The sequence below is a fragment of the Enhydra lutris genome, unplaced genomic scaffold (genome assembly GCF_002288905.1).
Source record: "Enhydra lutris kenyoni isolate GAN:26980312 unplaced genomic scaffold, ASM228890v2 scaffoldscaffold1, whole genome shotgun sequence".
Taxonomy (NCBI): Eukaryota; Metazoa; Chordata; class Mammalia; order Carnivora; family Mustelidae; genus Enhydra; species Enhydra lutris.
Window position 1 is genome coordinate 87,176,540 of NW_019154085.1, and position 23,715 is coordinate 87,200,254.

Here is a 23,715-nt window from a genome sequence, read left to right on the forward strand (position 1 = left end):
TCAGTGTGTTTGACTCCGTTTTTCAATATTGTGTCATAAATTATTTCCCAAATGTATAGAAATTTGTGGTGTTCTTGCCAATTTTAACTTTTCAGCATAAGCATGGTTAATTAGAGAATCGAGTTCTATTTCACCATGCTGTGATTTACAGACATTTTAAATAATCATGTGTCCTGACGATCCCTGAATGGTTAGTTCTGATATTGAGTTCATCTTTTCTTCTCTGATACTTACTGGTTTCCTCAAGCAAGCTGCTTTGGCTCTTTTGACACTTACTGTTTTGTTTCTTTCTTTGTTGTTTTGTTACAGAAGTCATTGTCAAGCATATTTCTCAGCCTTTGCATTCAGCTTATGCCCATGGGTTTTTATGTATATAGCAACTGTTCTAAGTAAATCAATGGTAATTGCACTGCTTGGGTTACTTTCATTTCCTGTCCTATTTTCTTCTATTATTTTCCTTCTTCCTTTTCTTTTTTTATTATTTATGTTATTATTATTTTTTAAAGATTTTATTTATTTATTTGACAGAGGTCACAAGTAGGCAGAGAGGCAGGCAGAGAGAGAGGAAGGGAAGCAGGCTCCCTGCCAAGCAGAGAGCCCAATCCGGGGCTCAATCCTCGGACCCTGGGATCATGACCTGAGCCAAAGGCAGAGGCTTTAACTTACTGAGCCACCCAGGTGCTCCAATTATTTATATTATCTTAATAAAGAGTTAGGTCTTCTATATTAGGTTACAAATGCACTTAATTGCCATTTCTCTTTCTCTGTTACTAAGGACATTTTTTATTACCCTTGTTGCTGGGCCCACCCTGAATTACCAGTGGATGATGTGGCTCAAAGGGAACATTCTCAAATTCCTTTTCACTTCTGATTAAACCTAGCAAAATGGTTTTTATTACCAGTAGGAATATTTCTCCCGTGTGAACAGAAAGTTTACTTCAGTGGGACTCATACTAGCCGGGGATGCTGCTGTTTGCAACTGAATATGTCCTTAAAAAGGGTTCAGGGACAGCTGTTTCTTCCCCATCGCTGAAAGGAAGGCAGGAAACAATTTAATGTCTATATATGTTATGCAGGAGGTCAGCATTACTCTCTGTATTCTAGATTTACTGAGTTCACCCAGATTTTGCTGTGGAATCAGTAGTCCTCATCAGCACTCTTAATGCTGATTTATTTGAGTGTTTACTAGTTAATATTTCATTGAAGAAAAATCTGCCTAATCCCAAATCAAGTTAGTGAGTCATAAAATTTAAGTTAGACAACCTTGCGCAAGTCTTTATGGAGTTCAGAAAGCAGAGGCCCAAGGAAGCAGAGACTGGCTTGTACTCACACTACTGATTGTCACAGACTGGATTAACGTTTAGACTCCATGATTCTTTATTCAATTTTCTGTTTACTGTTCAAGGTTCCTATTGCTATAGGTCATTTGGTAAAAATACTTAATCATTTATTTGGAGTTTTGACAACTGTCAGGCTAAGCGAAAAAATATCAAAATTGATTTTCAGTTATAGATGCATATGTATATGCATATATAATATGTATGTATATATGTATGTATGTATGTATTTATTTATTTATAAGATTTTATTTATTTATTTGACAGAGAGAGACACAGCGAGAGAGGGAACACAAGCAGGGGGAGTGGGAGAGGAAGAAGCAGGCTTCCTGCCGAGCAGGGAGCCCCATACGGGTCTTAATCCCAGGACCCTGGGATCATGACCTGAGTCAAAGACAGGTGCTTAACGACTGAGCCCCCCAGGCACCCCTATAATGTGTATTTATATATATAATATGTGAGATGAGAGAATTTCAACTTCTGGAAAATACAATTGTTACACTTTAGACCTATGATTAGTTAAAACGTAGTTTATATTTTAGGCCATACTTTTAAAATATGAACTTTATTTTTTTGACATTTTTTAAGGTTTCAATATAATGTACACTCAAAATGTACATCTTTAATTTAGTAGGTGGCTATACTACATCTTAATTATTACCACTATAGAATTCCAAACACAAAATATGTTTTAAAATTCATTTGCATCTGATATATTCCTACAACATCATATGTTTTAATACACCTGTGGCAATTGAATAGTTTATTAATTTGGACTATATTACCATAAATAAATCTAGCTAAATGGAAAAAGGTTAAGAAATATTGTGGCCAAGATAACATTCATAAGCAAGGTCTTAGCCCAGAGTGTTATTTGAATTATTTTCAAATGGTAATTTGCTTTATCCAACCCAAACTCATATAGTGTAAGTAAGTGATTATTTGCATGAATGACAATCATTCTAATGCCTGCAGTCTTAAAAGAGTATTATTTTGTTGAGATGTTGAAAAATATTTAGTAATTCCAAAGGCAACATAACCAAGATGATTAAAAAAAAAAAAGAACTTTTGAATGCTTCTATCTTTCTCTCTATACAAATATTGTTTGGTCATGGCAAAAAAAAAAATAAGTAAAAACAAAGTAGAAGATATAATTAAATTATTAATATAATATGCTATAATAGTGTATACTATAATGGATATTAGTCAGAGAAGGGGAACAGCTGTATTTCAGCAAAAAAATATGAGGATTTCTAAAGTTGTTAACAGTTAAGATTCAGAGCATGTCAGTCACATAGGACTTCAGTAATACGGCTTCGTGGCAACTACTGTTACCTATTGCCCTTCTCACTCCTCACTGCCTTGTCTTTCTCAAAGACCAGAAAAATCATTGCAAGAAAGAATATCACTTGAAACTATCATTACATGTATTTGGGGCACCAGGGTGGCTCACTTGGTTAAGAGTCCAACTCTTGGTTTTGACTCAGGTCATGATCTCAGGGTTTTGAGATCGAGCCCTTTCAGACTCTGGCTCAGCAGGGAGTCTGCTTGGGAGTCTTTCTCTACCCTCTCTCTGTGCTTCTCCCCCTGCTCATACTCTAAGTAAATAAACAAACAAATAAATATCTCTTAAAAAAAAGAAACTATCATTATATGTATTAAATATTTGGGGATGGAAAAGCTTTTAAACACTGGAGGCGTACATACATGTATTTGAGTCTTGATAGCCACTTACCAGCTCTGTGACCTGTATAAGTATAATGACCCTGAACTTAGGTTCTTTAATATTACGATTATATTTACGTATCACCTCTGTAGGCATTGTGTAGTGACTAAAGGAAATAATGCAAATAAAGGAAATGCAAATAAAGGAAACACATGCAAAATGCCTAGCATAGTGCCTGGTATGTGATAGCCCCCCACCCACCCCAGTAAAGACTACTTCATCATATTAATTTCCCCACTCCCATTGTTATATAACCTAGCACATTTATTGCCACCTGAATATAAAGTACTCTCTTCCTCTCTCTCCTTTCTTAATCAGCACATTAAAATACAGAAGTACCCTGCCAAAGGAGCAACCCAATATAAATAAAGAGGTTCATTTATTATTCTCTGTATCATTCTGACTCAGTCTTTGGGCCTCATAGGAATCTACCATCCATTGGTGGGGCCAACTCCTTACTTTGATTTTTTTCTTGTCCCAATTTTCCTCCTTCCTTCTTGAGCTCAGCCTCCATGTTTGATCATTATCTTTGCTGTCTTGCATATTCTCTCAATTTTTTTGCCCTTTTCCTTAATTTGATCAGGAGAAAAACCTCCAGCTGTACTTGTTAGTCTACTCTAAATGCACATGGTCCTCCTGAGCTGCCTGGTAAGCAGACCACATTTCCCATCTACTAGATAACTAATCATGCGTTTTTCTTGCTTTGTAGACTTCTGATACCAAATATTCTATCTTCGCTCTCAGATTATGACTGAGAAAATAGCAGCAATCGGCAGAGAATTTCTATGTGCTGCTACCACCGTGTCGGCCCATCCACGCGCTTCTGGGTGTATATTCTTTTTCTTTGTACCCATTAATGTGCATGAACTGACTTTGCTTCTATGTGAGGCCTTTGCCTCCACAAGAGTCCAGCCTTCTTGCATATCTAAGGACTACTGTCCTAGCAATTTGTCCTTCTCTGTTCTGTACCATCAGTTTTCCTGTCTTCTGGGTCATTACTATTAGCATAAGAAAAATGCTATTTGTTTTACATCTTTAAAATAAAAAAGCTATTTCTTGTTTCCACTTATCCCTTCTGCTAGTGCCTGTTTTCCTTCTCTCTGTTAGTAGCAAAACCTCCTGAAAGAGTTTATATTTGCTCCCAGTTTTATTTCTACTGTTCTCTCTTACAGCTACTCCACTGAAACTGTTTTTTGTTAAGGTTACCAGTGACTTCCATGCCTCTCTAAATCCTGTGGTCAATTCTCAGTGCTCATCTTACTTAACATATCAGCAGGATCTGACACACTATGACACATTCTTCAGTTGTTTTCTAGGACACGCAAGTTGCTATTTTTCAGGCTTGTTGCTGGTTTCTCATCATTACCTTGGCTTTGAACTTCATACTGGCCTTTGGCACTCTTAGCACTTAAAGCGTTGATGAAAGAAGAGTCCAGGATTGAAAGGAGAAGAAAAAAGGAGTCAGGAAGTCAACACTGAGAGAATTGTCTCTGGAGAAGAGGGAAGAGGACTCTAAGAAGATGGCCAGTAGTGAATTCAGAGGAGTAAGGTTAGATTATACCCTTGAATTTGATAAATAAAAGATCAGTGATACCCCATCCTGCATTCTATTAAATCACAGAAAAGTTTCTTGTGTTCTTTCTAGTAGCCAGAGAAAGTTAGGATGCAAGTCTGGGTGAGATCTCTTTCCTTTCCTGTCTGTCTATCTGTCTGTCTCTCTCTGTCTCTCTCTCACACATACACAATGTGTGTGCACACACAAACACACACCCACAGATTCTGCTCCTCATTTGTGGATGAAAGCACCAAAGTTCAGAGAAGTTAAGTGTCTCCTGGTAACCACACAGCAAAATATAGACAGAGCAAGAACTGGAACTCATATCTCAAAATCTCAATCCCATGCTCAGCCCACCACTTATTGTGAATGCAGTTTCAGAGGTCCTGATTATCTGATTTCTCAGCTGACAGCAGATTAGCAGCATCACATTGGGGGTGCGATAAAGGCAGGCTCACTGACAGCAGTAAAAAGTGACAGCTGACTGACAGCTCGACAACAAGGGAGGAGAGAGATACACTATTAAAAAAAAATACATGAGAAGTGAAAAAGCGTAGCAGCCTGGAGCCATTCTATGGCAGGGCAGGCAACTGCGCACGCTGAAGAACCCTCGCAGACGTTTCTCCACGACTGTACAGCTTGTACATCACAAGGGTGACTGTGAGGCATTAAAAAATGATAGCCAGTAAATTCTGTGTAAGATGGAAGGAAATGCATAACTCACTTTTGGCAGAAATGATAAACAGCAGCAAATGAAGGTAGACCTCATGCCTCGCTCTAGGATATATGTGAGCCGTATTCACTGAAAGGACAGTAAGCATCTAAACCCTTCCCACTCAGTGGTAATATCTGTAGGCTTAGGTGACCAGAGAATATTTCAGGAAGCTATTTTTTTAGATGTTCCTGATTGGAGCCATTTTGTGGGCCAAATCTCCCTTTGCTGCCGGGGTGCATAGACTGGCTTCTTTGGTCCTAAAGGTGTCTGGGCCTGCCAGATGGTCAGTGGTCAACAAGACCGATTTTGCAATATTAACACCATGCTTTAGCCTGTTTGGGCTGCTGTCACAGAATACCATAGACTGGGTGGCTGATCAACAGCAACAGTTTACTTCTCAATCTTGGAGCCTGGCAAGTCCAAGATTAACGCTCTGGCAGATTTGGTGTCTGGGGAAGGTCTGTTTTCTGTGTCTGTGCTGTGTTCTTACATGAGGGAAGGAGTGAGGGAACTCTCTGGAATCTGTTTTACAAAGGTACTAATCCCATCAATGAGGAATCCACGCTCCTGATGTGCTTACCTCCCAAAGTCCTTGCCTTCTAATACATATGGGGGCAGAGTAGGATTTCAACACAGGATTTCTGAAGGACTACAGACATTCATCCTGTAGCATGCCAGAAGATAAATATGATCTCGAGACTTGATGAGATGAGACTCATGACTGGGAAGCCTATGCTGTGTTAGAGGGTATAGGTTATAGATTGGAAATTAAGGAAATTTCACTGTATATATCAAGAAGGCAGATTTCCTGTAGAACTCCATGTGCTGTTGGTTGTGTGATGGAAAGAATAAAAAAAGCAGTCCTACAGCCCGCAGAGCCAGACATTGGCTAGAGGAAGCCAGTATTTTCCTACTCCAGGTCATGTAACTGCCAAACAGGCAACGCCTGGTACAACTTAGGGGATTTTATATATCCAGGCCTTTGTGTGAGTCTCAGTCTAATGAAATCAGAACATCAGAGGGATTTGTAACTTGCTTTCTGACAGGGTCATCTTTAGAAGGCAGAGTTAACCATAACAGCTAACCTTACTGATTCTTATTTTAGCCCTGCATTGTGCTAAGCCTGTTACATGTATTTTAGCATTTTGTTCTTCCAACAATTCTGAAAGCTATTTTCCATTTATAGTTGAAGAAACTCAGCCATAGAGAATGTAAATAACTTTTTGCCTACGGTAGTACAGATAGTAAAGGTAGAACAAGTAATTAAACATTTTTTTATCCGATTTTACAGCCCAAATTCTTACCATTTTTTTTCTTTATTGCCTGTCTCCCCAAAAGAGGTTCAGGTCCCTGGTACTTGACTCTGACCATTGAGGAACAAATGATTTATAAAAGAGAATTGACAGAAATATTGAATAAAAGGAAGCATGTCATGGTAATTTTATGAAAGAAAGGACTCAAGGCTTAGAAAGCAGACTTTTAAAGGGTTGAAGTTTTGAAAAAGAGGATACCTGAAGAGGAATGAGAAATTTTAAAAAAGAATACCAATAGTAAATTGGAGCTAGGCCAAAAGAGGCATAATGGGAAGAATACGTCATCAAAGGCACAGCTGTAGGCTCAGACCATTATTTCATGTATGAGAAAACCATTTTTTTTTTCTATTTGTAAATATATCTCATTTACTCAAACTCTCTTCCCTTATAAGGTAGCTTACGGTATGACATCTGTCTTATCTAAGCGTCACATTAGATGTTTAGGATGGAGTTGAATATGTCAGCACATCATCTCACTTCTTCCATCTGTTTCCCCTACAAGATCTGGTATTGAGGGACCATTCATGCTTTTCATAGAACGAGATGATCCCCACTCCCGCCAAATTGGATCATGTAAGAATGTATATACAAATACGGTGAATTACAAAGTACTATTTCTTATCCTTGAGAAAGATCAGGTCTTCCCAAGAAATTCCATCAGGAACTGAGGAGGGAATATCGAAGTGGGTATCATCTGCCTCAAATAGCATTCAGTTGGATTAAAGGTGAAGAGAGATAAAGGCTCAAGACTGTCAAGTCCTGATACTTGTATGTATTTATCATGTGCTTGCCTTCTCAGTGCCATTATATGGTGAAAAAAGCTTAAATGTCTTTATTATAGTTACACATAATTGATATAAACAGATCAAATGTATGTGTTTTCAGTGGAGACCATTATAAAAAATCATCCGTTTATTTTTTAATGAAGGGATGAGTGGATGGTATTTCCTTAGGAGTTGAAGTTTGGATTTGGAGCACATTGAAGAATGTATACTTTAGATGGAAAAATAGGAGCTTTTTCTGGGGTTCAGATTCCCATTTAGTCACCACAGAGAATATCAAGTATCAATCTTACTGTGATCAATAGAGAAGAATTTCATTTGCTTCTGTAATCATTTTTCTATGTATTCCTATTTTCCACAATACTGGATTGTCAGAATAAACAATAGTAGATTTTACCTGTGAGTTTCCTCATTTCATTGTAGATTTTATATCCTGGGGACAGGAATCATCTGAAAAGCATCTCTGCTTTCCTCCTTCTACATTTTTGACAGCAAAGGAGAGAGGAAAACAATGTTGGTCATTTGGAGTAATCTGTTACGGAAACCCTAAGAATTTCTCTACGTGTTTCTCTCCACCTCTTCCATGTAGCTGAAATGTAAAGCCAAAACAGAGGTCTATGGACTTCATGTAACTATTTTAAAAACAAAAATGGAGAATTTTAAAAACAGTGTGAAAACTTTAAATGAAAACTCTCAGGCTGTGCAAACAAAGGCGAGGAGCCTAAGGGCTTTTTGAAGAATTCTTATTAAAAAAAAAAAAACACTATTTTACATTGCAAAGCAGATGTGTCAGAAAACAACAGCAGATCTGTAATTTGAGAATTCGTGGATTGATAGGACAGAAGGCAGCCCCTGTGGCTCCCCACAGAAAACTTTGTTTTCTGGGGTCAAGAGTTCTGCTTTTGGTGGTGGTCGGGGGGGGGGGGGGGGCGGTTTGCCAGAAAACACCTTAATCTTCTTACCACATATGGTCATATTTCTCAGATACATTGAGAAAGTATTGGTCAGACATATTAATAAAATACTGCCTTTGCTATATGAAATAATGAAGTGGGTACTGTCTTCTTGAATATTAATCTAGGTTTGAAGTAGGAGAAGAAAAGTTTTGCTTTTACAAATTTAAACATATCCATATTTGCTAACAATTATTTTGGCTCTTCAAAATGAATGCAAAAATGTGTTTCGTTTGAATGTCATTTAAAAAAATTTTTATAGAATCACTCTACTAAAAAAAAACTTTTGATAAATCATTCCAATGTTTAACACCACTCACTTTCATGAAATCTCCTTTATATCTAATGCAAATCTTTCATGCTGTGTTATATTCTAACCATCTTCCTCTTACTATTCTTGTTAAGAAAAGAGTTTGGCTTCAGCATACACACACACACACACACACACACACACACACACACACACACAATTCCTTTGTTGGACTGAAGTTACAAAGAACAAACTCTTGCTTACTCAAAATGTATTTTTAATGAAATTATCATTCATGTTAATGCCTAATTACTTGTGATTAGATTTCTTTTCTCGCCAATTTATACAATAACAATAACCCCACCCAAAAGAAGTGCTTTAAATTCAGCTGCAGCAGCAGCAACAAAAACTATCCTTTGATAAGATGATTTACACCCGTTCTCAAGTATAGAGAGTGTTTGGCTTCAGACATCAAAGACTTGATGTCCATTTTTTTTTTTTTTTTTTAAGTTCCTCATTGTCCTGTTCAAAGTAATCTTGGAGGCAAGAAGCGAAGGCGACAGATCAGGGGGTGGAGAAATAACTAAAAATCAGAGAACATGTTTAGCTAGGGACTACATCATCCCTTCAAAAGGAGTCATGCATGGAGTAGGGCTTCTACAAAATGGGGATGGATGTCATTCAACAAACTCAAACCATAGTTGAGGGGAATTCAGCAAAAGGTCCACTTAGGATCTCTTCTCCTCAATGGGCTTAGAGGCCATTACTGAGCTTCCTGTAGCATACTGAATGATCATCAGTGGAGATCCATTCAGGCAAGAACAATTTGTGTTAGATATTCTGTTCATTACATGAGGGCTATGTACAATGCATGTTGTTAGAAAGAGTTCAGATAAACCACTTTGATGTTTAAAGGATCAAGCTTTGGTTATCTTCCTAAAAAGCACTTACTCAAATCATTCCATTTGGGATAACGCTGAATAAAACGTGGGAGTCAGCAGAATAGTATAGAACGATCTGGTTTGTCCTATATCACTTACTATAACTGCTCAGCCTAATGCAAATCACTTAACATCCTAGAACTTCAATTTTCCATCTGTAAAATGGTAATCAAATAGGACCTACTTTTTAGATTTATTATGCCAGTTTAGATCATTATTATAGTGTGCCGACTGAGCTCTGGGTGTGCAACCTAGTCATGTTCAGTAAATGTTAGTGATTTTATTTATACTCCCACCATCACCATTTTGGTTATCTGTTTCACAGGCTTTTTGATAAGGTCACCCATTCAGTAGGAGTCCAACCTCAAAAGTGAGGGGGAACAAAATTTTGAGAAACCATAATGATTTTATAGAACATCCAAGGATCTGAAGTTTGCCAGTAATTCTAATAAGGGTGCGGACTGTCTTATATCCTATTAATCCGCATAACCTCAGCGCCTGAGCAGGCATAAGTTAGCAGTGCGTGAGAGAGAAAGGCACGTGGGCTGTTTCCACATCTGCCTGACACCTGTGATATGTGTGCATTCCTGGTGGTGCTAGAGTGTGGAACCGGCGAGTGGGGTGATCAGTACAGAAGTCATTGTAGTTGTTCAGTATTCCTGTGAAGAATGCTGGGGAGTGTTTTAGATAGTTTTCCACTAAAACACAAACTAGCTGGAACGTATCATTCAGCAGTAAACTGCCAGAGTAATTTCTTACACAGGATAGCTTATTTGCACAGAAATGCCAGATAAAAGACTTCATAGGAAAATCCTTAATAATTTTTCAAAGTAATGCAATAAAATATACTTAACAGCAGTTTAATTCTTTGAGGTTTATTCATGCCTTCTCCCAATGTTTATTAAAAGCTTGCTATTAGTATGGTAAATAGAAGGTATTCTAGGATATAAGGATATAAAAGACAGGATCCTTAATCTTAAGAGCTTTGTAGAAATGATAGGCATAACAGGTATCTTTAAGATAGGAAAAAAAAAAAAAGGCAAGTGCTTTTTATGGCATTTAACCTGGGCGTTAAATACTGACTCAGCTTTGGGCATAATAATAGTGGCTATCATTTATCAACTGTCTTTTCTGGGAGTGCACTTCATGTATATTACTTCTAATCTTTACCAAACCCCTCCAAGCTAGGTACTATCATCCTCATTTTACAAGTGGGAAAAGTGAGGTTTGGAAGGTTAAGCTTGCCCGAGATTGTACAGCTACTGAAATGGTCTGGCTTCAATATGCTGCTTCCATTTATGTAGTGTTATTTGAAAGGAGAGTGGGTTAGGGTACATGCAGGCACACATTATGGAGAGAGAATAGTTATAACCAGATTTATGGTGGTGAATGATCATTGGGCCTAGAAGAGATTAATTACCTTTGACTCACTTGGGCGAAGAGGTAGGAAGGTTAGAGATGGGAATTAAAGCTGAAGAATTTGGACTTTAGCCTGTCATCGTTTGGGAGCCTTGTTAGGTTATGAAATAAGATAATTTGGTATTGATAAATACAGTATTGATGGGAAAGGAAACAGGAAGCAGAGAAACAGTTTTAAAAAATATTAGACCAGGTTATTGAAGACTTGAGCTAGGAAAGCAGCATGCAGATGATGAGGAGGACATACACATAAATGCGCCGGTTGTAGACTTGGCAAGTTGACAGTGGCAACTGGATGGTCTTGGATAATCTCAGAATGTTAATTATAGTAACTAGGAGAATATCTGTTCTATTGGAATTAAGAAACAAAGATGCATAAAGATGGTGAATTCTAAGTTTTACATGTTGAGTCTGAGATGTTGGCAAGTCATTTAGATGGAGCTGACCAGCAGGAAGTGTCTACTTATCCCAGTGTCATTATTTAGAACATCGCATGATTTGTTATACTGGCCTACATTTCTAGACATTTTGGTTGGATTTGCTCTTTCCTTTGACACACTTGACAAATCTCAAATTTATTTTTCCAAGTAAATCCAAGATATCTGTTTCTTGTCATTTGTTACCATCTTATAAAAACCGAGTGCAGAATTTGTAAAAATATCAGATCTTTTGAACTCTTTAGTTCTGGATAAGCAGGAATTTATTGAATTACTCCTTCCTTTGTCTTCTCAGAGTTCAGTAACTGAATCACTTCAGTCCCTCTGGGCAAGGAATCCTGAGATGAGTACTATATAATGAAAGGGCAACGTGGTGCAGTGCCTAAGAAAATTGACTTAACGTTGGGCACAGCTAGATTTCAGTACCACCTTTTCTGCTAACCACTTGGTTGATACTGAAAAAGTTTTTTGATCTTTCACACCTCATTTTTCCCCCCTCATCTGTAAAGTAAGGGTAGTAATAACAGTCTCATTCGGCTGCTGTGAAAATTAAATGAGATACAAATGAAACATATCGTTAAAATGCTTGAAACATAGTGAGCATTAAATTAATGGTACTTGTTACTATTGTTGTCTTTGATTTGTGTATTCGTTCTCAAAATATCTTTAGGTGCTTTCATTAACCTCTATGTAATTTATTTAATTTTCTCTAGAATAAGAACTTTGTCCCAAGTTGTGGTCCTGTATGACTTTGGTTGTTTTAAAAGCAAGAGATGTTTGCTTTATGTCAACTTAGAATTAAAATAATAATAATAATAATAAAAACAACATTTCCCTAATCTTGACTTATCTTTACCATGTTAGACTAACTACCAAAATTCTACTTTGAAATATTGCTAAGAATATTAAATCCAAGTACTATTCTATATGTGTGCTCTTGCCATGTATGCTGTGGGGTTTCTGTACTTTGGGCTTATAAAGATAAGTTGTAGACCTTTTTGACATCTAACAAGGTTTGTACTAACAAGTGACTATCTGCAGAGGTACTTCTGGGAGTGATTAGAAATCATAAGCTTTCCTTAAGTTTGGTTGTTTTTGTTCTTACTGTATTTGAGTCGGTGTTACCTACAAATTTATTTTTATCAGTAAGTATTCCTATGAAACTAGTTCTTAAATAATTGTCACTTTTTGTCATGGAAGATTCTAATTTTTTGTGTCAGTACTATTAAATATGGAACTTGAAAAAATTAGCAGACACAATAGTGAAAATTCAACTTAGGAAACCTAGGTACAATTCTCTTTAATTAAAGGTAAGCTCATTAGTTGCACAAACACTTGCCCCTTCATTCAGTCCTACCTGTTGTTCTAAGCTGAGATCTTGGTCCTTTTCTTTAGACAGCCACAAAATGAGAATGGTAGAAGTTCTTCTCTTATTTTCCCCTTGACCACACACTAAGATTCATATGTAATTAGTGAGCAACAAGAGAAGAAAGAGCAATTTAACACCTCTTTTCTCTTATATGTTGTATTTTTATATATCCAGGGAATTATCTTTCTTGTTTGAAATTCAGTGTCCAGTCCATTGCTTCCTGTTCCTATCAGCTAACTCTAAGTTCACGAGTATTGACTGCTGCTCTGAATTCATTTGCATGTAGAGAACTGATGTATCTGTTTGGGATATCCATCCCATTCAAACCCAGCGCAGATGGGCTCTATAAAATATCAGCTGATACCCTGAACAGACCCCGTGATTCTATGGAGAGAAGGAGGGTCTATTCAAAATCACCACATTTCATTTTTATAATACCCAAACTCATTTTCTAACACCAAATCCTAAAGTGTATGTTATAATTATTTTCTGCTAATTGAAGAGGGAGCTTCTGTCTCAGTCGGTGAGAATGGATTTGAAAAGATATAAGTAAGAGACAATGGGAAAGTAGACTATTCAGGATTAGGTGATGAGTTCTGTTGGAAATAGAAGACAAGGGGGAGAATGAATTCAAAGAAATGTCTAAGTTTTAAAATTGTTGTCCTCTTAGCTGGAATAGGGAAATCAGAGAAAAATATCACCCACATTCAAATGCAGACAAATTTGTTTTGTTTTCAGTTTTAGGCAGTTGACTTTTTTTTTTTTTATCAAAGAATAGACTCAGAACTGAGAAAGGACCGAAGGGGGGGAGGGTGGACATTTAGTGATCTTGAGTCTACTTCCTTCATTTGCAGCTGGAGAAACTAGAGTAGAGAGAATTTTACTCGAGGTGTTACAGCATCATCGCAGCAGAATCACAAATTAGAACAGCCAGTTTAAAAACTTCATGAGATTACTAGAAATGTGCAGCCTGGGTTGTTGGTTGTGTTTGTAGTTAGCAGGATAGGATCAAGCAGCACTGATAAAACAGACCAGTTTCACCAGGAATATGTGGCATCCAGAAATTTCTCAGAAGCACCCCAGACACATCAGTGGCATTACTACTTGTTGCCGCTTTACACTGAAAAATGTCCAGCTCTTTCATCTGTAGCTTGTTTTGAGGTTAAAATGCTCATTGGCCAACTCTATTTGCTTAGAACATTTTTTGCCTTTCCAGCAAATACTGAGCTACTCCTATAAAACTTATTCTAGGAATGAGGAAGAGGAGTTTCCAGCATTTGTAACTCTGAACCTGAAAATCATTTTGATTATCTTCCTTTTCTGGGACTTGGTATCACAATGCTGAGTGAACCAATATAATATACAACTATCAATTTATTTTTAAAATTTTTTTATTTTTCTATAAACATATAATGACAACTATCAATTTTTTAATGCTTCCTGTTTGCAAGTTTTGTTATAAATTACTTATCCCTTATGATTAGAAAATTTTCTAAACTTCTCCTCCATGTTTCTCATTGGAAGATATTTAAAATTTCCATAGCGTCATGGCTTTGGTGATAACGCCTGTTCTGCCTCTTCTTAGGGCTATCAGATGAATCCTGCTTTTTTTTTTTTAAAGATTTTATTTATTTATTTGATAGAGAGAGTGAGAGACCATAAGCAGGGGAAGCAGTAGAAGGAGGGGAAGAAGCTGGCTCCCCGCTGAACAGGTGCTGGACCCAGGGATCAATCCCAGGACCCAGGACCCTGGAATCAGGACCTAAGCCAAAGGCAGACACTTAACCGACTGACTGAGCCACCCAGGTATTCCTGAATCCCCCTTTTAATCTGGAGTCCTGTTTCTATAGCTGGCTGATGTCCTGTTAGTGAGCTGATGCTCTGAGTAGTTAGGTGGACACCCAGTATGAAAGGGAGGAGGGCAGAAGGATGATAAGGTAGGCAAGAGTCACATGTATTATAAAGTACAAAATTGGTGCAGAGGAAAGAATAAAAACTTGCTATTCACACGTGGCTTTAAGTCTTGGTTCAGCCATTTTCTAGATGTGCAGCTTGGTCAAATTATGTCACCCTTTCTGACCCTTGGTTTACCTAACATAAAATCATAGAGTGGATGTGAGGATTAAGTGAGAGAGAACACAGACAAATTGGTTTGCACAGTACATGAAAAATTTTCTGTGCATATCTCCTGGCCTTCCCCCTCTATAAGATCATACCTACTACTCTGTTTTATTTTATCAATTTTAATTGCCACTCTCAGATATCTGAACTGACCTTTAGGGGTTGCTGCCTCAATTTCTGAATCTTTTGGTGATTATTTAAAAATGTAAGGCTTCATTTACTCTGATGTGTAATGCACACCACTATAATGTTTAATTGTGTCTTTTTTTTTCCATCTCTTCTCCCATGACTAATTTAATTCACAAAAATAACTTTTTATAATCGAAGTCCTTAGTTACCACTTTTAAAATACTTGGATATCCAGAACACTTTCCTGCCGCTTATGGTTATTTTTCACCTGCTCTGTTTTGCTGACTTTTTATTCCTCTTTTTTCTGTCTTTGTTATGTTTTAGTTTACAGATACTTTCCAGGGTTAGCACTTGTGGAATGGGGCTGTTATGGTCAATCAAAGTTGATGTAACTACATCTCAGTTTCTAAACAGAATCAACTATTCACGTCATTATGTGCAATTGTTCAGTGCTTGGCTGGGTGAAAATCTGTTTTTGCTCGTGCTTGCTGGTATTTCTTTAATACCTCATGGATGTGCAGGTTGGTTGAGGGTGTAGAGCTTCTACCTGAAGGTAGAGAAGTAAGCAGTAGTATGGTAATGTATTATTCATTATTTTCTGAACGGAGGAGGTATGGCTCAGATGTCTGTGGCGGGAAAAGGCTACCCTGAGATTGTATAGTTTGCTGCAGACAAATCTGTAGCCCAGGTAATACACCCAGAACTAACTGTGAGTTCAAAAACCTCTTAGATTCAGAGTTATTGTTTCTTGTAGAGAGCCTTCCTATTACTACAAAAACAGATTGCATTAGAATTATGATCTTTCAGAAATACAATCCTTGGGTGATAAAACATCATGCCATGAAACATGTCTGTGGTATCGAATTGTTTGGCCTATATTAATAATGTCTGATGATACACGTGGCCTCAAAAAACGTGATTTATTCCCCCTCCCTCCAAAAACAAAAAAAGCCAAACAACAGTTATAACCAGGTTGGTACATCATAGCCTCAAGCAGTGGTTTTCAACATTGGCTGCACATGATAATCACCTGGGGCGCAGTTAAAAAAAAAAAAATAAAATCTTGTAGCCCAGATCAATTAAATCAAAATCTCTGGGTTTGGGGCCTAGGTATTGGCTTTTTTTTTTTTTTTGAGTTCTCCAGATTTTCCACTCTTCAGCCAAGAACCACTGACCTTGAAGCATGTCTGATAACTAACAGCCTGTGGTTGGTCCATACACCTAAGTAGCCCCTCTTGGTTGTACCATGACACCCTTTTCAGTACTGCAAAAATGGACATCCCTGTCTGCAAGTGTCCCCAGGCAATCTATAGTAAAAATTCAGTGTCTTCATGATAACGAATTTGTATAATTCTCTGGCTGTCCTGATGAGAAATAAGAAAATGTCAAAAATTGTATTTTATCCTTGATCTCTTTCTCCATAAGTGTTGGCATTCCTCCATTTCCCATTGACTTAACGTTCAATTTTTCTCTTCACTGTTTTTCTTGGGTGACATTGGGAATTTTTACCATCTGATGAAGGCAGATGTATTTTCAAATAAAAATGTCTTAAGCATTTGTTCTTCCTACTACTCCATTCTTTGGCAGAATATTCATATAGTTGATAAATAGTTTGCTTTTTTTAAATACCTTTTCATATAATCTCTGTAGCATGTTTCATGGGTATTTTAACCTAGTTTTATGGTTTTTCATGAAATAAGGTATTTTCTAAATATGTTATGCTGAATTTAACTGAAATAAGCGGTTGTACTGTATGCCTTTAAAATGATGATGATATCTCGCATTTTAGGGTAACACTTTCATCCTGAAAGATTTCAAAGCACACTGCGAATGGTTACAAATTATACAGTGAAGCAGTCACCATACTAGAGTGAAGCACAGCAGCTGTTTAACAGCTCACTGCAACACTACACAGCAGGTTAGGCTAGGAAGTGAAGAATAATACTGGATTCACTTGAAAAAATTGCTAGCGGGGTGAGGTAAGCAGAATGTAATTACCTAAGTTGGAATTTATCCAGGACGTAAGGCTAACACCTCCAGTCTTAGAAGAGAAAGCTCTGATTCTTTAATAACCATGTACGTGTATCTGAATTGTAAGGGTGCTTCTGCCCTCTCGAAACCACTAGCATATGCTCTAGCAGTGTTCCAACTGAGACTTAAAATGTAAAAACAAAAATGAAAACAAAAAAAAACTCTTGCAAAACCCGCACGTTCGTCCTAACTTAGAGATGATAGATAAGTGTCTATTTGCATGCCATCTTTGGCTCATAATGGCTGTTTCAGAAACCTGTTTAGGAGTTTAAGGCCATATTCTGAATTAAAAAAGAAGTCCTTGGTAGATTAGTGATGTCTGCATAGGAATGGGAGAAGTAGCACTTACACTTGTACTGTATTTTTGTCAAACTGGCACTTGGGCCTAGTGGCTACTTTCCTGGAATGATTTAGTTATACTCTTCAATTCTTTTCAAGCCTTCTGGTTTTTTTTTTTTTTTTTTTTTTAATTACTGCTATAGACATAGTTAAGTTTTCCTGAGAAAATTTTAGGAGAAAGGGATGTCGACTGTTTTTTAGTAACCGTCATTAATGAGGTTAGAGATAAAAAGATACAACTTTCGGTTAAAAATCTCAAATCAAAAAATGTCCAGCAAAGGAAGCAATTTGATGTTAAGGTTGTTTTCATTGGGAAAATAATCCAGTCAGTGTCTTGGGGGAGCAAATAGGAATTCAGGCCAGGAACACAAGAGAACAGGAATGTGTTACTAAATCAAGGTTTTGTATGTATGTATGTATGTATGTATTTATTTATTTAAAAAGATTTTATTTATTTATTTGACAGAGAGACACACAGTGAGAGAGGGAACACAGCAGAGGGAATGGGAGAGGGAGAAGTAGGCTTCCTGTGGAGCAGGGAGCCCAATGCGAGGCTTGATCCCAGGACTCTGAGATCATGACCTGAGCTGAAGGCAGACGCTTAACAACTGAGCCACCAGGCGCCCCTAAATCAAGGTTTTTGAAAACTGGAAGTCAGAATTTGGTTTGTTTGAGGAACCTAGGTTAATAGGGCCAGGCAAGCCATGGGCCCCAGGTCTGAGAGCAGCACCAGGGATAGCTCCCAGTGAAGGTAGCTTCTCCTTGGTTCTTTGGTTCTTTCATATTCAGCCCTGCCCCTCAGTCTAGCATATCCAGCTCTGCGTCTTAGGAATGCTTATAAAATCAGGAAGATGGATCCTTTCATCCTGTTAATTTTAGTATTAGTAATAATAAGTCTATATTATGAGTTGAGGTAGTGCATAATTTTCACAGATCGTATTTAATACACCCAGCCTTTTGTGTTAGGTATTAAACTCGCATTTGTGTATGAGAAGATGAAGATAAGTAATTTGCCCATAGTCACAGTTCAGAGAGAGGGTAGAACCATGAATCAAGAATTTGATCTGTCTGGCTCCAAAGTCTTTATTCCTGAATGTCTTCCACAAAGTTACATGAGAATAAGATCATTTGGGTCTCACTTGCTTCTATAAAGTAGAATGACCCTAGGGACATCTGGGGCTTTAACTCACAGTTGAGAAGGAAGTTTAAAATGCTTCTCGTAACAGGGTAGGGTATGGATAATTTGTTTGTTCTTCTGTGCTTCAAAATCATTACTGATAGAATTGGTAGAACTTACAGAGAAGCTTTTGGCGGTTCCTCCTTTTGACATGATGGAAGTATTCAAGCCAAAGAACCACGTGTCACCGTGTTTAGAGAGTTTCTATGTTTTGGTGAATTTGGTGAAGGTGACCTGTAAGTTCCTTCAAATAAAGTCTGTGATTATTTTGATTCTAGGTCTTATATCTCTGTTGTGTTCCCTATTTTATTTCTCTCAATAGATACTGGTATGAATTACTGTAAAATACCTCATTACATTCTGATTTAGATAATACAGAACTTTAAGCTTGCTTTTTCAAATGCCCGTACATCCAACATAAAAACCAAGTATTTAGAAATACAGTAGTGTTCCCTGACTCTTCTGGGCAGTTGATTTCCTTTTTACTCTTAGGAATTTCCAGGAAGGAACTCTAAACTGTTTTTGGTTATTTGTCCCACTCAATAAAACAGGCTTGGTCTAAGGAATCCTTTAAAGCTTTAAATACGATAATAAAATATCCATTCATTTGACAGAAGTCCACCTGGGGGGGAAAAAACCCAACAGTTTATTTAGTTGTCTACAATTTAAAATAATTTTTATATTTATTAAACAGGAATGAAAATTGAATTTTACATCTAGGTTTTATAAGACCTGAAACAAATTTCATTTGCCTGAAACAAATTCAGATATTCAGGTTATAAAATTCCTAAAACTGTCTTATAATGGAAGAACTGACAGACCTTTAATGGTAATGCTATTATATCACTTTTAAAGACTATGCAGGTTATCTAATACCTTACTTTTATGACAGAAAAATAATATTCTGTCCTTGTAAGAACAATATAGTAATATGACTGGAACAATATAGTAATATGACTGGGAAGGTTGAGGAAAGCTTATGGATACTAGCTGGATTCTGTTTTCCAGAAAACACTTTTTCCATGACTTTTTAGTTAGGCTATAATAGTAGTGTGCCCAAATCTACTTATACAGCTTTAAAATCTTTATAGATATATAATTTGAAGGTTTTAAAAAGTGATTGAGATGCAGTCTAATGACTTATATGGTATGCAAGAAGAGATATGAATCATTCATTTTACAGGTTCTATTTGTCTTCTTTTTAGAGTACATTAGCCCTAGGACTTATGCCTGTGTGTGAAATCATTTTGGGTATTTTGAGCTGGTCCTATTGTCTTTTGTACTGATTCTTCAAATGTAGTGGTTTTCAATGCTGACTGTGTATTTGAATCCTGTGGAACTTTTAGAAATCCTTAAGCCCAGGCAGCACTCAATCCCAGTCTGAATTTCTGTAGACAGAACCTAGACCTCACTACATTGTGAAGTTCTGAGGTTGAAAACCACAGATAAAATACACAAAGACTTAATAAAGCATTTCTGTCTTGTACCCCCGTGGGTGATTATGTGGTGGAGATGAAAGAAAATGTCCATTCTTCTGATACAGAGAAGGGTGGTGGTAGGATGATTATTGAAACTTTAGGGGTGACCACATAGGTCATAATAATAGGTAAAATATAGTCTGAAATAGAATGTCACTGAGTATTCTTTTCTTCAGCAGTGACTTAAGTGAAACACCTAGACAAAGATATAAAACACCAACATTTCACCTGGCCACTTGTGCAGTTTTGTTTTGTTTTGTTTTTTTCTTGACTTAAGCTGCTAGCCAATCTTGTGACCTGAATCTTGATGATTAATAGCTCTTATAATATTTTCTTAGCTAGTGTAACTTCAATTGCAATACTTTTTCTTCTAATGTCTTGCCCCTATAAAATAGCACTAAACTATTTTTCTCAATAAATTCTACTAACACATGGTCCCACAGATTAATTATAAATTGCATAGAAGTACTGCTCTTTGTCAGTTTTAAATGTGTAGCTTTATCTTCTCTTTCTCCTTGTCTTTCCAAGCTAAATGGAATTAGGAGCTTAAAGAAACCTGGTTAATTTGGAATATATTCCTATTCTCTTATTTTAAACAATAGTGTCATTAATTTTCATCCTAGACTCTTTGGTTCCTCTATTATTTTCACTGTTATTATAATTTAAAAAGAATCATCTCTATTTTTACAAACCCATTTATTTCACAGCATTGTATAAACATCTTTTTAGGGAGTAATTTTCCTTGAATGCTGTTTCTGTTTTGTTTGTTAGTTTGTTTTTGTCTTTGTTTTTATTTTTGCTTTTGTTTTAACCTGGTGGGCTTTCTCCATAAATTCAATTCAGAACACCAGATAATTTTTCTTTCTCCTCTTCTTCCTTCCTCTCCCCTCCCCCTTTCCCTTCCCTAATGAAGGGGGGGAAAGGGTATCAAGAGTGACTTAGACAACCATGGAAATAAATGTCGGGCTACTTTGCTATGGGTACTTTAAAATAACCTAAGGTAGATGAAAAGAATAACTTAACGGCTTCAACCATTTATCATGCAATTATAATACTGGCACAGCTTTGCAAATATTTCCTTGCAGGGTTTCATAGACATTTAGCAATAAATGTCTTTTGTTAAAATGGTCTTAGGTCCTATAAAGCCAAGTCTGTATTCCAGGAGAAATTCTTTTGCAGTTATTTAATAATGTTCCTTTCACAATGCCTTCCTTCTCCATACTTTTTGTTCCCATTGCAATACTGGTATCTTTGACCAGAGGGTAGGGACAGTGAACACTAAGTCTTAGCCGTTCCCTCTAAATGATTGAAAAGAAAGTAAGTATGGCCTTGGAGGGTTATATTTAAGTATGGGAACTATCATTATTATTGAGATGCTGACCCGGTTACTGACCCTTTGAAAGAGGGCGAAGTAGGATAGGAAAAATGTGGGAAAAGCAAATTGGTTAGACATAACAAAGACCTTGACTGTAATCCTGATGAAACAGTGTAGTCATCAGTAAATGGCAGAACTGATTGTCTGTTTCTGTGGCTTAGGTAGCTCTTGGAATGGTATGATTTAAGAAGTAGCGGAGAGGATTCTAACTTTCCTCTGAATATCTCTAATATTTCCTGAAGTTGTGCCACAAACTAGAATCCCTGTTTGGAGTTGGAGCTTGCTGATATTGTATATAAAATTTTGTGGGAAGGTACACATGTGCATGTTTTTTTTGAGAAGATCCATAACTTTCATCAGAGCTTTATGTATCCATAAAGATTCTTCTTAAAAGCAAATGTCTGTAGTATAGTTTTTAGGACTTAGTGTGAATTTGGTCAAAGTGATTTCTTTCTCAATACCTTATTGCAATGTACTCATTGATTTTTTTTTTTTTTAATCAGGGTGGAGATTGGATGGAGATTGGAGATTTCCTAGCTAACCTTCCTTCTGTTTTATAGATAATTAACTCTGAGATCTAAAGCTACAACTTAGATATTCCATCCCCCAAATCTTGTGTTCTTTCCCAGGAAGTCAGGAGAGTTTTAGGTAAGAGGTGAGAACAGATCTGGGGCAGTCGGAGGTGTGAGAGAGACCTGAGGCTTGAAGTACATACCTGGAGGGAAGATGATATAGGTTTAGAAGCCTTAGTGAGTGAGGTGGGCCAGAGTTAGAAAAGGTGACATGCAAAAGAAGGTAAAAAGGTAATGAAACTGAAATTCTCTTAAAATGTCTTTCACACCTTTTGGTCATCTGATACTAGAGGGAAATGGAATTATAGTCCTAACAGATCTTTATTATATGCCACGAGTGTTAGTTTTTTGGGTTTTGTTTTTGTTTTTGTTTTTGTTTTTTGCATTCTTTCATAAGATTTTTGGAGATTTATTGTCATATGACTTTCCAACCCTTAACCTTCTGCTACTTAATATCCTACTGACCTATAATAACTGTAACTTTGTCAGTTTTCATGTTGAAGCATTTAAAACCGCTCATTGCCATTTGGATTTGTGAATTGATTTTATATTTTAAAAAAACACTTCTTAGTCTCTAGGAAAGGCATTATTAAGTGTGTTGTTGTTATATGAGGAAACAGATATAGAGTGCTTATATTCTAGAGGCTCAGGGTTTAGTAAAGGAGGAAAAACAGGAGAGAATAACAACAAGAGCACTTATATTTTGATAGTCTTCAGTTTACATTCATGATTTCTTTTGTTCCTTCAAGCAACCTTATGAAAGCAATTACTCTTATTGTTTTATGTGACACATAGGGAAACCAAAACATAAAAGGCCTAGGTAACTTGTCAGAGGTCGCATAGGCAGTCATTTGGGGGGGCGGTGCTGTTCCCCAGCCCAGGCCATACCTAGCATTTGAGCACATTCATGTCTCACTGCTCTGCTGTATTGCTTCCCTGGTCCTTACACCATGAAATACATATAGACTGTGTGAGGTCCAGTCAGAACCAGAGTTAGGGCAGGGATTGCAGAGAAGGCGATATTGGAGCTGTGTCTTGGAGGATGGGCAAGCATCGCTTTGCCTGTCTGATACGGAGCAAGAGGGCATCCAAGGGAATGCCCTGAGTCATGGTAGAACTTGCCTTTTCAGAAAGGCAAGGGTGCCTCACAGTCAAGGCTTAAGGTGCTACTGTTTTGGGGTTTGGCATAAAGATGAACATGATTAGTGTAAACTTAGAATCAAAACTCACACATTATGAATTGCTTGCTACCTTTTTAATACCCCCTTCCTCATAATTCCTTGTCCAGTTATGTAAATAATGAAGTCTGCCAGTGACTCCTACAAATGTCACTTCCTGAAGACCTAGTTATTACTGTCCGTCCACTTCTTTTGCCCAGCCTTTAGTGGCTCTATATTTGAACATTCAGATGCTTATCCAATTAGCATAATTTCAAGAATTAATCTATGAAATATTTACTTGGACCTACTATGTGCCTAGTTCTCATAGGTTCTGTGGATCCAAAATTACGTCCTCATTCTTCAGGATAATTCATGATTCACATTTTTATGGCTAATGCAGATGTGACATCATTACAGCAGTGTTTTGCCAAACTCAGAAATTGAGGTTCCTATTTTTATGAATGTTTGTATGTAGCCAGAAAGGCTGTAAGACATATCCTGTGTTTTAACAATATTTCCAGTTCTTTATCTTGGTA

General features: G+C 37.0%; 1 protein-coding gene across 2 annotated transcripts in view; it reads left to right on the top strand.

Moving 5' to 3' along the window:
• The window catches only part of LOC111141606 (glycosyltransferase like domain containing 1), a 262,948-nt gene that overhangs the window by 68,113 nt on the left and 171,120 nt on the right, over positions 1-23,715 (top strand). The gene's annotated exons all lie outside the window — the stretch shown is intronic.